Source organism: Lagenorhynchus albirostris, chromosome 12 (assembly GCF_949774975.1).
Source record: "Lagenorhynchus albirostris chromosome 12, mLagAlb1.1, whole genome shotgun sequence".
Lineage (NCBI taxonomy): Eukaryota > Metazoa > Chordata > Mammalia > Artiodactyla > Delphinidae > Lagenorhynchus > Lagenorhynchus albirostris.
In genome coordinates this window covers 34,094,809-34,110,360 of record NC_083106.1, presented here as the reverse complement: position 1 = coordinate 34,110,360, position 15,552 = coordinate 34,094,809, and the positions used below count along the sequence as shown (strand labels likewise).

Genomic DNA, 15,552 nt, shown 5'->3' with positions numbered 1-15,552 from the left:
CCCTTCCTTCCTTCCTTCCTTTTCTACTACACACTGGCTCTATATAACCTTAAGGAAGTTAACTAACTTTTACGTATCTTATTTCCTCATCTTTGAAAACAAGAGGGGGGAAGGGATAATAATGCTTATTTTATAGGGTTATGACAAAGATTAAATGAGTCAATAAATGTAAAGAGTTTTATATTTTACAATAAAGAGGTTTACTGTCTCACCAACTGTTAGCTATTTTTACTATATGTGTGAAATATAAAGACAAAATATACAGTTTCGTGACCTCTGAGGAGCTCATAGAATAACTGGGAAAGAAGAAAGGGGATGTCAAAGCAGAAAGAAGTAGAACTTCTCAGCACATCATGTTAATTCCCCTAAACAGCCTGAATTTACTTTCCTCTGTTAACATCTCCCCTCAGTGCTAAGTGGTGCTGGGGGCTGGGAGGTGGGGTCCAATGAGAGGAAGATTGCTGGACCCATGCTTTCCTTGATTCATTCTCTCTCCTCATCATCCGCTATACCCAACTGTTGCCTTTAGATTTTCAGGTCTTTCTTTTATCACAAACAGCAATAAAACTACACACTGTAGAATGTATATTACAGCTGAAAGAACACAGGATTCTTAGGCAGTATGCCCAGATTTAATTCCCACTTCTACCATTTACTATCTTTGTGCCTTTATCTGCATAAAGGATAACAACCGAATTTTCCCCTCACAGCGTTGCTTTTCCTGAGGGGAGAGGTGGGGAGGGCAAATGAACAGATATATTGTAGTACAGAGACACAATCTGAAGAACTCCATCTGACTCCTGATTCTAAGACACACTCGCTGCGCATCTTGAGGAATCTGAATTCCATTTTCTTACCAATGAACGAGCTTTGGTAGTAGTAACTGAATCACAGAGTTGAGGAACATCAAATGAAATAAAGGACCTGCAAGTGCTTTGTGAAACGTAAAGTGCAACAGAAATATTACTTGCTATTACTAGCTCTATTCACATAAAACTATTATAAGCCTGTAGTTTGAAAGTTCAATCTGTCATCTTGACAGTTATTAGTCTCACTCTCCCTTGTCAATAAACTGATTTAAGATAGTACAGGGTTAAGCAGAAAAATGGGAGGTGAGGGAGTAGAATAATTAGATTATCTCAATATAAAATAATAGGATTTAAACAATCTTAGTTTTGGAAGGGACCTTATAAGTTGCCTCTCCCTGCCTGATCTAGCCCAATCTTCCACCCAGGGTAGGGATCCCCTAAATAACGCCTGTGCTTTAGTGGTCAGCAAAGCTGACTTCACATTGCATAGAAACTTTGTTCTTTATTGTATTAACTTTCAAGAAATCTCAAAATGTGAAAGAACTGATTTCTCTGACAATTATTTAGGTTTTAAAATTCAAATTGATCTAAAGCCCTCAAATCTTTTGGCATTCATCGACCACTCCTTTGGAAATGTCACAAACTTAACTTGGAGGTGATGTTTCTTACTTTGAATTGAATATTGACTGATTACTTTTGAATATTCATAGTTACTTAGATGATCATATTAACTGAGGGACATGGAATCATGTACACTCAGTTCCCTGGAGATCAAGCCAAATACTTCAAAGAAGAACAGATAGAGAATGAAGTTTTATTTTGTTTCATTTTGTTTTTCTCTCTAAAATGTATTCTTTGATAGTAAAAATATCCTTCCATAGTCAAAATCTATATCTTTGTAAGAACAGACTACTGTTTAATCCACAAAATTAAGCTTTAAAAATACTATAAAATTAGATGAGTAATTTTTTGAATGAGAGTATTAAGTCAAAGAAAATCTCCGTTTCATCTTATTTTTGAGGAATCCAGTTCAGCTATATCTAAAAATGCTTTACATTCTCTTATAAAGCTGGTGTTTCCTAAACAGTTACTTGAACCAAGGCTAGTCACACCCTACATTTTCCCTTTTGGGAACTTAGAGTGCCACTGTCCTCAAATTGCTCAACCTGATGGTGAACAGTAAAACTTGCAGTAAGCACATCTACCTGCTTTAGGAAGCAGCTTGTTTGTGAAACTTCCTGAAATCTCTTCCAAACATTTTCAACTGAATTTTCATCCATGTACCCATTTTAATATTTGTACCCATCCTCTACTTTCTTTCCCTTAGCATCTTTTGTAACTAAGTTATTGGTTGAGATTGAAAAAACAAATGATACAAGTTAATAGCTGCTTTATTCTTCTTCTCATCTGTGGTGGTTACAAGATATTACATCATTTTTCAAAGATGACTCGTATATTTATACCCCTGGCAACTGTTTTTGCATGTATGATAAGTGTCATACATTATCTGTCCAGTACAGAATGGGAGTTTGGGGTTCATTTCGCTATTCAAGAAATATTTATTGAGAACCCACAGTAAGCCAGGAACTCTTTTAAATCTAAAGATAGAGCAAATGGATAAAAATTCCTGTCCTCATGGTGCCCTCATGTGGGGAAAGTGGCTCACAATCAAAATAAAGAAGCAAAGTGTGTAGCATGTTAGCTGGCATAAGGGAGATTGGTAGTCCCAGATAAAGAGATTACAATTTTAAATAAGGTGTGTATGGAAGGAATCGCCGAGAAGGTAATGGCTAAGGAAAGACCTAAATGAGACAAAGATAAAAGCCATGTAGATCTCTGGGGGGAAGACTATACCACTTAGAGAAAATAGACTGTGTTGGTGTTGAAGATGGAGCACCCCTAGCGTTTCTGAGGAAGAGTGGGAAGTCAATGTAGCTAGAATAGAGAGAAAAGAGAAGTAGAGAGACCACTGGAGCACTTTGAAGAAAAGAGTTACATGACATGACTAAGGTTTTAACACATTCACTCTGGCTGTCATGTTGAGAATGGACAATACTGAGGCAAGGGCAGAAGAAGATTGACTGGTTAGGAAGCCAATAACATGAATCCAGATGAAAAATGAGGATGGCTTGGACTAGGTTGATAGCAGTGAACAAGGTAAAAAATAGACAAATTCTAGATACTGTTTGAGGATAAAGCCAATAGGGCTTGCTGATGGAGTGGGTGTGATGAAGAGAAAGGGAGAAGAAGAGACAGGTTGTTCACAATTCTTCTACTGCATTACCTTTCAAAGTGTCGTCAAAGATCCCTGTATCACAGTCACCCAAAAAACACGTTGAAAGCAATTCCTAGTTCCTTTCTCGGAACTTCTGAATCAGATTCTCTAGAGCAGAGGTTAGCAAACTTGTCCTCTAGAGGGCCAGACAGTAAACATTTTAGGCTTTGCATATGGTCTCTGTCAAAACTACTCAGTTCTGCTGATACAGCACACAAGCAGCCACAGGCAATGTGTAAATGAATAAGCATGGCTGTGGTCCAATCAAACTTTATGTAAACATTGAAATTTGAATTTCAAATAATTTTCGTGTGTCAGAAAATATTCTTTTTTTTTTTTCAACTTTAAAAAAAAAACAAATATTTTTTGCTTGGGGGCAGTACAATAACAGGCAATGGGACAGATTTGACCCACCACCAGAGGTTGCCAACCCCACTCTAGAGAGCACATCCCAAGAATATGTATTTTTAACATACTCATTAAGTGAATTTTTATGCACAAGAACTTAGAGACTCACTGAGATAAATTTTGAAAGTCATCAGTTCCTTTTTGCTTTGCTTAATTCATTGGTCAAAATAAAGATGGGTCTCATGAATGAAGTAAGAACCAGAATTGACTGAAATAATGGATTAAAAAAAAGATTGTCACTTGCCAATAAGAAAAAAGTTTAGAAAAAAAAGGGAAAGGAAATTTAAAACGATAACATTGAAGTTATTAATAAGGAAAATTAAGAAATTGGGGAGAGGCTCAAGAACTTATTATTTATAGGAAAACTCTACAGTTTCAAAAAATGCGTTTACCATTAAAAAGGATCAATCAATAATTTGCACGTGACTCCATAAAGGTGAAAGACAGAGGTCACCATATCGATCCAATCCCTTGTTCTACCCAAGTTAAGATACTGTCACTGGTCTTAAGAAAAATATTATTTTGCCACGTGAAAGAATAGTACCTATCGTAATTTGCACTCCATGCACAGAGCTCCTGTCTCCTGTAGGAGCCCTGTATCAGGTCTCAGTTGTTATGGGTTTACACCATGACATCTCTTTTTCTGTCTTATCATCTAATGCTTCAATTGCTTTTCTTTCTAGTATTGCACACAAATCATAAAATCACATGGGAGAAATAAGATATTTACTTAAACAGACTTGTTAATCATAATCATACTACTGAAATAATGATCATTCTGGGCTTAAAATAATTGATTTTGTTTCTTCATTTGGTTATCTCTCAACTTTATCTCTACTTTGCTGCCACAATCTTTGCTGACAATCTTCTTTGTCTCAAGATTTAACTCACCAAAGTTTTATTTCTGAGACTGAATCAAAGAGAAATTGCCAATTTTTATTTTAGAGAAAATAATTTTTAATAAACTCAAATGCAGTTTCAAGTCTGAATAGATAGACCTAAAACTATTAGCAAATAGCTTTTGAAGTTTTTAAAGAACTTATTGGTGAAAAAAATAATTTCATAAGTATCTAGCGAGCATTATGAAACAAATGAGTAGTTATGAGAAGAGAAAGGAAATGAAGGGTAAGACAAGACTTCAACTAGGCTACCTCAATAAGGTGTCTTGGTCTCATATGCCTAACTCCTAAAGCTGAAAGATATATTTCTTCAAATTTCTAATAGATTCCTTTATAAACTAATATGAGACATGGTTAATATTATGCCACAGCAATCAATATGCAGTAGGTGCTAAATGAAGGCTATAATAATAACACGAATAATTTTCTAGTGTCTACACTGTGCCAGTCTCATTATAAAATTTCATGTGAGGCAGGTATTTTTATCTTTATTTTACAGATAAAGAAACAAAATCCCAAAGAAATTCAACATTCTTTGAATTAGAGTTTGGTCTTGGGTCTGTCTGGTGGCAAAGCCTGCACATTTCCTCTATACCCCACCATCTCGCCAAATGTTTCCCTAGGGGATAATGTTCCTGTCCAGCCACAGACTGAGGAGAGAACGAAGTGGAAAGAAAAGAAAAGAAAAAGGTTGCATTGCCTGGAGAGTTGTTTTTCCCTTTCAATGTGGTATATTGTTTTGATTTTATAATTAACATTCTGCTGATGAGATCTCCCATTGGTGAAGGCTGACGAGTCAGATTTTCCAAGAAAAGCAAGCACTGCAGGAAATAAATTAATCTCTAGGGAAGATGAGGGGCAAGGCTGTCAGTACTCACACAACTGCCTAATAGGAAATGATATTTCAGAATTGTTCAAAGAATGAAATGACTGCGGTTCTTCTTCCAGCATATTCTTAAACATTTAAGCCTTCCAAAAGGAGGGAAATAGGTTGCTATAAAATGAAGAGCAATCTTATAATGTTTTACTTTAGGCTGTCAGTATTTCTAAACTGAAAACAGTATTCCTTGGAAATGTAAGGGAAATTCTACTGGTGTCATTATTTTGTTTACATTATGAAAAATCTGCATTGATGTTAAGTAGAAGAACAAAAGATATACCAGATTTTAGGATTACCAGTTTGAAATTATCCAATATCTTAAACAGTGATTTATTTAGTCCTTAGGAGTAAAAGTAATTATTGTGCTTAGAATTACACATTATCTAGAATAACAGTGAATTACTGAAGTCCACATTTTTTTAAATTGAGAAAAAGGATACATTTTATTATTTCTAAAGTACTAAACTCTTTTTTTTTTTTTTGCGGTACGCGGGCGTCTCACTGTTGTGGCCTCTCCCGTTGCGGAGCACAGGCTCCGGACGTGCAGGCCCAGCGGCCATGGCCTACGGGCCCAGCCGCTCCGCGGCATGTGGGATCCTCCCGGACCGGGGCACGAACCCGTATCCCCTGCATCGGCAGGTGGACTCTCAACCAGTGCGCCACCAGGGAAGCCCTAAAGTACCAAACTCTTGATAACACATATTCAGTCATTCAGTCAAGGTCTTTAAAATAGAATATTGTCTAATTCTCAAAATAGTTTTAATAGAGAAGTGCCTTATGCTTTGTTTCCCATCATAAAGGAAAATCTGAGGTTTAAATATTAAGATTGAGAGTGCCCTTGTCCCTGTGGTGAGCCACAGCCACCCTCTGACTCTGCAGGAGATCTTCCAACACTAGCAGAAAGCAATGGATCTGATTCAGCTGAGAATCACCAGCAAAAATAGAAGCATTTAGCAGAAGAAGCTATTAAACACTGACCTAGAGAAGGCACTAGTTAAACTAGCGTTAAAAAGAAGCCTGGGAGAAACCCTCAAGATGGCGGAGGAGTAAGACGTGGAAATCACCTGCCTGCCCACAAACACATCAGAAATACATCTACATGTGGAACAACTCCTACAGAACATGTACTGAAAGCTGGCAGAAGACCTTAGACTTCCCAAAAGATATATTGTTTTTCCTTTTTCTCTTTTTGTGAGTGTGTATGTGTATGATTCTTTGTGTGATTTTGTCTGTATAGCTTTGCCTTTACCATTTGTCCTAGGGTTCTGTCTGTCCTTTTTTTTTTTTCAGTATAGTTTTTAGTGCTTGTTATAATTGGTGGATTTGTTTTTTGGTTTGCTGGCTCTCTTCTTTCTTTGCTTTTTTTAAAATTACATTTTAATTTTTTTATTTTTAATAATTTTTTAAATTTTAATAAATTTATTTTCTTTCTTTCTTTTTTTTCTCACTTTTCTTCTGAGCTGTGTGGCTGACAGGGTCTTGATGCTCCGGCCAGGTGTCAGGCCTATGCCTCTGAGGTGGGAGAGCTGAATTCAGGACACTGGTCCACCAGAGACCTCCCAGCTCCACGTAATACCAAACAGCAAAAGCTCTCCCACAGATCTCCAGCTCAGCACTAAGCCCCAGCTCCATTCAACGACCAGCAAGCTACACTGCTGGACACACTATGCCAAAAAACTAGCAAGACAGGAGCACAACCCCTCCCATTAGCAGAGAGGCTGCCTAAAATCATAAAAAGGTCACAGAATCCCAAAACACACCACCAGATGTGATCCTACCCACCAGAAAGACAAGATCCAGCCTCATCAATCAGAACACAGGCACTAGTCCCCTCCATCAGGAAGCCTACACAACCCACTGAAACAACCTTAGCCACTGGGGGCAGACACCAAAAACAACGGGAACTACAAACCTGCACCTGCAAAAAGGAGACCCCAAACACAGTAAGTTAAACAAAATGAGAAGACAGAGAAACACACAGCAGATGAAGGAACAAGGGAAAAATCCACCAGACCAAACAAATGAAGATGAAATAGGCAGTCTACCTGAAAAAGAATTCATAGTAATGATAGTAAAGATGATGCAAAATCTTGGAAATAGAATGGAGAAAATACAAGAAATGTTTAACAAGGACCTACAAGAACTAAAGAGCAAACAAACAATGATGAACAACACAATAAATGAACTTAAAAATTCTCTAGAAGGAATCAATAGCAGAATAACTGAGGGAGAAAATGGATAAGTGACCTGGAAGATAAAATAGTGGAAATAACTACTACAGAGCAGAATAAAGAAAAAAGAATGAAAAAAACTGAGAACAGTCTTAGAGACCTCTGGGACAACATTAAAGGAACCAACATTCGAATTATAGGGGTCTCAGAAAAATAAGAGAAAAAGAAAGGGACTGAGAAAATATTTGAAGAGATTATTTCCTATATTCCTGCCCTAATATAGGAAAGGAAATAGTCAATAAAGTCCAGAAAGGGCAGAGAGTTCCATACAGGATAAATCCAAGGGGAAACATGCCAAGACACATATTAATCAAACTATCAAAAATTAAATACAAAGAAAAAATATTAAAAGCAGCAAGGGAAAAACAACAAATAACATACCAGGGAATCCCCATAAGGTTAACAGCTGATCTTTCAGCAGAAACTCTGCAAGTCAGAAGAGAGGGGCAGAACATATTTAAAGTGATGAAAGGGAAAAACCTACAACCAATATAACTCTACCCAGGAAGGATCTCATGCAGATTCAACAGAGAAATTAAAACCTTTACAGGAAAGCAAAAGTTAAAAGAATTAAGCACCACCAAACCAGCTTTACAACAAATGCTAAAGGAACTTCTCTGGGCAGGAAACACAACAGAAGGAAACGACCTACAATAACAAACCCAAAACAAGTAAGAAAATGGTAATAGGAACATACATATCAATAATTACCTTAAATGTAAATGGATTAAATGCTCCAACCAAAATACATAGACTGGCTGAATGGATACAAAAACAAGAGCTGAATATATGCTGTCTACAAGAGACCCAGTTCAGACCTAGGGACACATACAGACTGAAAGTGAGGGGATGGGAAAAGATATTCCATGCAAATGGAAATCAAAAGAAAGCTGGAGTAGCAATTCTCATATCAGACAAAATAGCGTATAAAATAAAGACTATTACAAGGGACAAAGAAGGACACTGCATAATGATCAAGGGATCAATCCAAGAAGAAGATATAACAATTGTAAATGTTTATGCACCCACCATAGGAGCACCTCAACACATAAGGCAAAGGCTAACAGCCATAAAAGGGGAAATCAACAGTAACAGAATCATAGTAGGGGACTTTAACACCCAATTTCACCAATGGACAGATCATCCAAAATGAAAATAAATAAGGAAACACAAGCTTTAAATGATACATTAAACAAGATGGACTTAATTGATATTTATAGGACATTCTATCCAAAAACAACAGAATACACTCTCTTCTCAAGTGCTCATGGAATATTCTCCAGGATAGATGATATCTTGGGTCACAAATCAAGCCTTGGTAAATTTAAGAATATTGAAATCATATCAAGTATCTTTTCTGACCACAACACTATGAGACGAGATATCAATTACAGGAAAAAATCTGTAAAAAATACAAACACATGGAGGCTAAATAATACACTACTAAATAACCAAGAGATCACTGAAGAAATAAAAGAGGAAATCAAAAAATACCTAGACACAAATGACAATGAAAACACAATGACCCGAAACCAATGGGAGGCAGCAAAAGCAGTTTTAAGAGGGAAGTTTATAGCAATACAATCGTACCTCAAGAAACAAGATATTTCTCAAATAAACACCCTAACCTTACACATAAAACAATCAGAGAAAGAAGGGCAACAACAACAACAAAAAACCCAAAGTGAGCAGAAGGAAAGAAATCATAAATATCAGATGAGAAATAGATGAAAAAAATGATGGAAACAATAGCAAAGATCAATAAAACTAAAAGCTGGTTCTTTGAGAAGATAAACAAAATTGATAAACCATTAGCCAGACTCATCAAGAAAAAAAGGGAGAAGACTCAGATCAATAGAATTAGAAATGAAAAAGGGAAAGTAACAACTAACACTGCAGAAATACAAAGGATCATGAGAGATTGCTACAAGCAATGATATGCCAATAAAATGGACAACCTGGAAGAAATGGACAAATTCTTAGAAATGCACAACCTGCCAAGACTGAATCTGGAAGAAATAGAAAATATGAACAGACCAATCACAAGCACTGAAATTGAAACTGTGATTAAAAATCTTCCAACAAACAAAAGCTCAGGACCAGATGGCTTCACAGGCGAATTCTATCAAACATTTAGAGAAGAACTAACACTGATCCTTCTCAAACTCTTCCAAAATATAGCAGAGGGAGGAACACTCCCAAACTCACTCTACAAGGCCACCATCACCCTGATACCAAAACCAGACAAAGATGTCACAAAAAAAGAAAACTACAGGCCAATATCACTAATGAACATTGATGCAAAAATCCTCAACAAAATACTAGCAAACAGAATCCAACAGCACATTAAAAGGATCAGACAACATGATCAAGTGGGGTTTATCCCAGGATGCAAGGATTCTTCAATATACACAAACCAATCAATGTGATACACCATATTAACTAAGTGAAGAATAAAAACCACAAGATCATCTCAATAGAGGCAGAAAAAGCTTTCAACAAAATTCAACAGTCATTTATGATAAAAAACCCTCCAGAAAGTAGGCATAGAGGGAACTTACCTCAACATAATAAAAGTCATATGACAAACCCACAGCCAGCATCGTTCTCAATGGTGAAAAGCTGAAAGCATTTCCTCTAAGATCAGGAACAAGACAAGGTTGCCCACTCTCACCACTCTTATTCAACATAGTTTTGGAAGTTTTAGCCACAGCAATTAGAGAAGAAAAAGAAATAAAAGGAATCCAAATCAGAAAAGTAGAAGTAAAGCTGTCACTGTTTGCAGATGACATGATACTATACATAGAGAATCCTAAAGACACTACCAGAAAACTACTAGAGCTAATCAATGAATTTGGTAAAGTAGCAGGATACATAATTAATGCACAGAAATCTCTTGCATTCCTATATACTAATGATGAAAAATCTGAAAGAGAAATTAAGGAAACACTCTCATTTACCATTGCAACAAAAAGAATAAAATACCTTTTGTCTACCTAAGGAGACAAAAGACCTGTATGCAGAAAACTGTAAGACACTGATGAAAGAAATTAAAGACCATACAAACAGATGGAGAGATATACCATGTTCTTGGATTGGAAGAATCAACACTGTGAAAATGACTATACTACCCAAAGCAATCTACAGATTCAATGCAATCCCTAGCAAACTACCAATGGCATTTTTCACAGATCTAGAACAAAAAATTTCACAATTTGTATGGAAACACAAAAGACCACGAATAGCCAAAGCAATCTTGAGAAAGAAAAATGGAGCTGGAGGAATCAGGCTCCCAGACTTCAGACTATACTACAAAGCTATGGTAATCAAGACAGTATGGTACTGGCACAAAAACAGAAATATATATCAATGAAAGGATATATAGGATAGGATAGAAAGGATAGAAAGCCCAGAGATAAACCCACGCACATATGGTTACCTTATGTTTGATAAAGGAAGCAAGAATATACAATGGAGAAAAGACAGCCCCTTCCATAAGTGGTGCTGGGAAAACTGGACAGCTACATGTAAAAGTATGAAATTAGAACACTCCCTAACACCATACACAAAAATAAACTCAAAATGGATTAAAGACCTAAATGTAAGACTAGACACTATAAAACTCTTAGAGGAAAACATAGGCAGAACACTCTTTGACATAAATCACAGCAAGATCCTTTGTGACCCACCTCCTAGAGAAAGGGAAATAAAAACAAAAATAAACAAATGGGACCTAATGAAACTTAAAAGCTTTTGCACAGCAAAGGAAAATATAAATGAGACGAAAATACAAACCTCAAAACAGGAGAAAATATTTGCAAATGAAGCAACTGACAAAGGATTAATTTCCAAAATATACACGCAGCTCATGCAGCTCAATATCAGAAAAATAAACAACCCAATCCAAAAATGGGCAGAAGACCTAAATAGACATTTCTCCAAAGAAGGTATAGAGATTGCCAACAAACACATGAAAGGATGCTCAACATCACTAATCATCAGAGAAATGCAAGTCAAAACTCCAATGAGGTATCACCTCACACCAGTCGGAATGGCCATCATCAAAAAATCTACAAACAATAAACACTGAAGAGGGTGTGGAGAAAAGGGAACCCTCTTGCACTGTTGGTGGGAATGTAAATTGATACAGCCACTATGGAGAACATTACGGAGGTTCCTCAATAAACTAAAAATAGAACTACCATATGACCCAGCAATCCCACTACTGGGCATATACTCTGAGAAAACATAATTCAAAAGGAGTCATGTACCACAATGTTCATTGCAGCTCTATTTACAATAACCAGGACATGGAAGCAACCTAAGTGTCCATCGACAGATGAATGGATAAAGAAGATGTGACACATATATACAATGGAATATTACTCAGCCATAAAAAGAAATGAAATTGAGTTATATGTAGTGAGGTGGAAGGTCCTAGAGTCTGTCATACGGAATGAAGTAAGTCAGAAAGAGAAAAACAAATACTGCATGCTAACACATATATATGGAATCGAAAAGAAAAAAATGTTTCTGAAGAACCTAGGGGCAGGACAGGAATAAAGATGCAGATGTACAGAATGGACTTGAGGACACGGGGAGGGGAAAGGGGAAGCTGGGATGAAGTGAGAGATTGGTATGGACTTATATATATTACCAAATGTAAAATAGCTAGTGGGAAGCAGCTGCATAGCACAGGGAGATCAGCTCGGTGCTTTGTGACCACCTAGAGGGATGGGATAGGGAGGGTAGGAGGGAGATGCAAGAGGGTGGAGATATGGGATATATGTATATGTATAGCTGATTCACTTTGTTATAAAGCAGAAACTAACACACCATTGTAAAGCAATTATACTCCAATAAAGATGTTAAAAAATAAAAATAAGATTGAATTAAAGCTCAGTATGAAGACTTCTTTACCTTCCTATAAATGCATTCTTTCTTTCTAGCTTCCATCTTGACCTCGGTGAAGAGCTTTTCCATGGAGCTTGTTTCCTGTTACCTGTTTAATTTACCATAATAAGAATGTCCCTAAATGTCGTGAATCATTTCTATGTGGGTCTTACTTACAGGTGAATAACAGCGCCATGACTCTATGATATCAGAATAGGCCATGTAATCACATGCTTTCAGAATTGACAGGGCACAAAAATTTCCTGGAGTACCTCTTATTTTGATGAGGGAAATATAACTCAGAAAAATAAAATGGCCTGTGAAAGACTGCACATCTAGGATGTACAGAGCTGGGACTAGACCTTATGGTACCTGCTTTTGTTTTCTGGCCCAGGGGTCTTCTCACTACTTGACAGGTCTAATTAATGGATGATGAGTCTAAAGATGTAAGAATAATTAGAATACAGTGGAAGCTTCAAAAGCAAGGAAATTCCATTAGAGAATGTTGATCAGGAGAGTATAAAATTTACTAAGTAGAGAACATTTATGTAGAGTAAAACCAAATAGGTATATTTTAAAAGATTATCCTTTCTGGCAAAGATCGCAGTTTCTAGATAGACACATAAAGAGGAAAAGAGAAAACGGCCTTCTATTTAGCCAGTCAGATCACCAGAAGCAATCTCTGCAATTAATGTGTGACCTACATAATAACCAGATCCTTCTCACAACTAAATGATAATCCTCTGATACCAAATGACTTTGCCCTGGGCTAAAGGAAGTCACCTTGCCCACAGTCATGCCCCCTTCTCAAAGGCAGCTGCTTCCAATGATCGACTGAAGCAGGGGCTATAAAAACCTGGTCCCCTCGCCTTAATACAAGACAACTCTGAAGAGCCACGCCAGCTCCAGAGCTCTCTGTGTGATCAGCTGGTCTTTCTTGTGACTCTATTATGATTTCACTTCTCCCTCTTTTCAGACCTGCTTTCGTTCCTCTGCCTTATGTGTTGTTCCTGAGAGTACTTCTCAATAAACTTTCCACTTGCAAGTTCATCCTGGGAACTGGACATAAAACAAACAGCTTAAAACAAACATTTGCAGTTAACACGTCGTCTACCAACAATAGCACTGTCACTGATTAAACAGGGAAGCTCTGTGCTCTTCCTGAGCTACCGCAGCTGAGTTAAGGAGGGGAAGGGGTCCATTAGGGAGGCTCAGGGCTTCCATGTCTCTGCACAATAGTATTGTTTCTTAGACTCAGAGGACTCAGTGACTCATCTCCAAAAGATTTCTAATCACTTCCCATATCCATAGAATTCATAGAGGCCATGAAATTCCCAAGAGGATACAGTTCTCAAAGGAAAAAAGTACAGACAGAAACTCAGAGACTGCAAGAGCCACATCAGGTGGTCACAGCCAGCACTTTGCAAAATATACTGTCAGGAAGCACATTTTTCCTTGGCCATCAACTCATAAATATGCAGAAGTTAATTAGCATAGCTATGATTCAACTGGAGTTTATTATGTACTATACTAACTTTAACCTATTTTATCTAATGTAGTTGTCAAAATAGCCTATGGTGTAGCGCTATTACTAACCCAAGTTTACAAATAAAGAGATAGAGACATGGTACACAGCTGGCGAGTAGGGGAGCCAAGGTTTAAACCCAGCAGTCTTAAGTTCAGACTCCAAAAGTTAACCACTTAATCATCCTACTTTTAAAGAACTGTTCTTTTAGTAATTTATGGACAAAACAACTTGCAGACTTAATAACAATGTTCCCCAAATAAGACATGGGCCTGTTGAGCAACCAGAGTGAATCAGGGACCCAGAGAGGAAGGTCACCCATGAGATCTGGTGAAGCATTTTCACCAGCTTCTTAACTGAAGAGGAGCTGGGACTGACAGCACCAATCCTGAGGTAGAGTTTCCTGTGCTCCTGGCTTCAACAGAGCAAACTCTCATTAGATAACGTGTGTTCAGCCATTTACAGCGAATCTTCTAGTTGTCTACGGTGAATTTCAAAATGAAGATTTCCCTTTAGTATAATTATTAGATACATATCTGAAATGGTTCCACTTCATCTAACTGAAAGAATAAGGTCTGGGTGTCTAGAAGGAGCAAAACTGGAGATGCAGCTCCCCTGTCTTAATACGGTTTTTTTCTTTTGTTTTGCTTTGTTTTCTCTGTGATACGCCACATAGCCTCTAAAACTGCCATTTTCATCCAAAGAGAATTTAGGAAATGACTGACTTATGTCTCAAATTTAAAAAGAGGAGAAAGCTCAGAAAGAGTATGATTTGCTTATCCTGAACTCCAAGGTGGTTGATGAATATTCACAGATGAGCTATCCATTACAAGGACAGTAAATGTGAAGCACAGATCAAAAGAGGGTTTTTTTAATGAAGAAAATATATAATATTTCACAAGAAAAAAATGAATTTTGAAGAATTATATTTCTGCTTTACTTTTGTATTTTTATGTATAGAATTGTCATTCAATTATAACTCATAATGAAGATAGACTCTATAATTTATTGTAATTTCAAATGGGAAAGCAAGTGAAAATATTGCCCAGATCCACATACTAGGTAATTTTTAAATAAATCCATGTTGAAATTAATGTAAGAAAGGAGATTTCACTTTACTCTCTTGAGTAAAGTTAGTAAGTCTTACTACTAACCATCACTACTAAGTGATGGTTAGTAGAACCATCACTTTAATTTCAGATTCTCTTTTTTTCTTAAACCATCACTAATAGGCAATAGGTTCAAAGCAGTTTCTGCCCTGGTCTATAACATACTCTGCACTATTCATTCAGAGCACAAACTTGGGGCTGTCACATAGCATCCCAGGAAGATGCACACACAGGGGAAGATCAGATAATAAGTTTTTCTATGATTGAAACAAAAACTTTGATCTCAGCAATTGTATTATCTGGTACCTTTTAGGATCCATAATCTTAAGGAAAAAATAGTTTCCAATGAATTAATAATAGCCTGAGACTCAACACAGTGCAGTAATTTTCACTGCAGTACTTGTTTCTTGTATAGTCACACTTGGTTAGTATTTGAAATTTGGAGGAATTGCAATGTGCATGGTTTTCAAAGCCCTTTACAGAATTTCATTTTTATCATTCAGAAAGAGTCAATGAAAAGGTA

General features: G+C 36.9%; 1 protein-coding gene across 1 annotated transcript in view; it reads right to left on the bottom strand.

The window, feature by feature from the left end:
* Window positions 1-15,552, bottom strand: part of THEMIS (thymocyte selection associated) — a 164,518-nt gene that overhangs the window by 6,010 nt on the left and 142,956 nt on the right. The gene's annotated exons all lie outside the window — the stretch shown is intronic.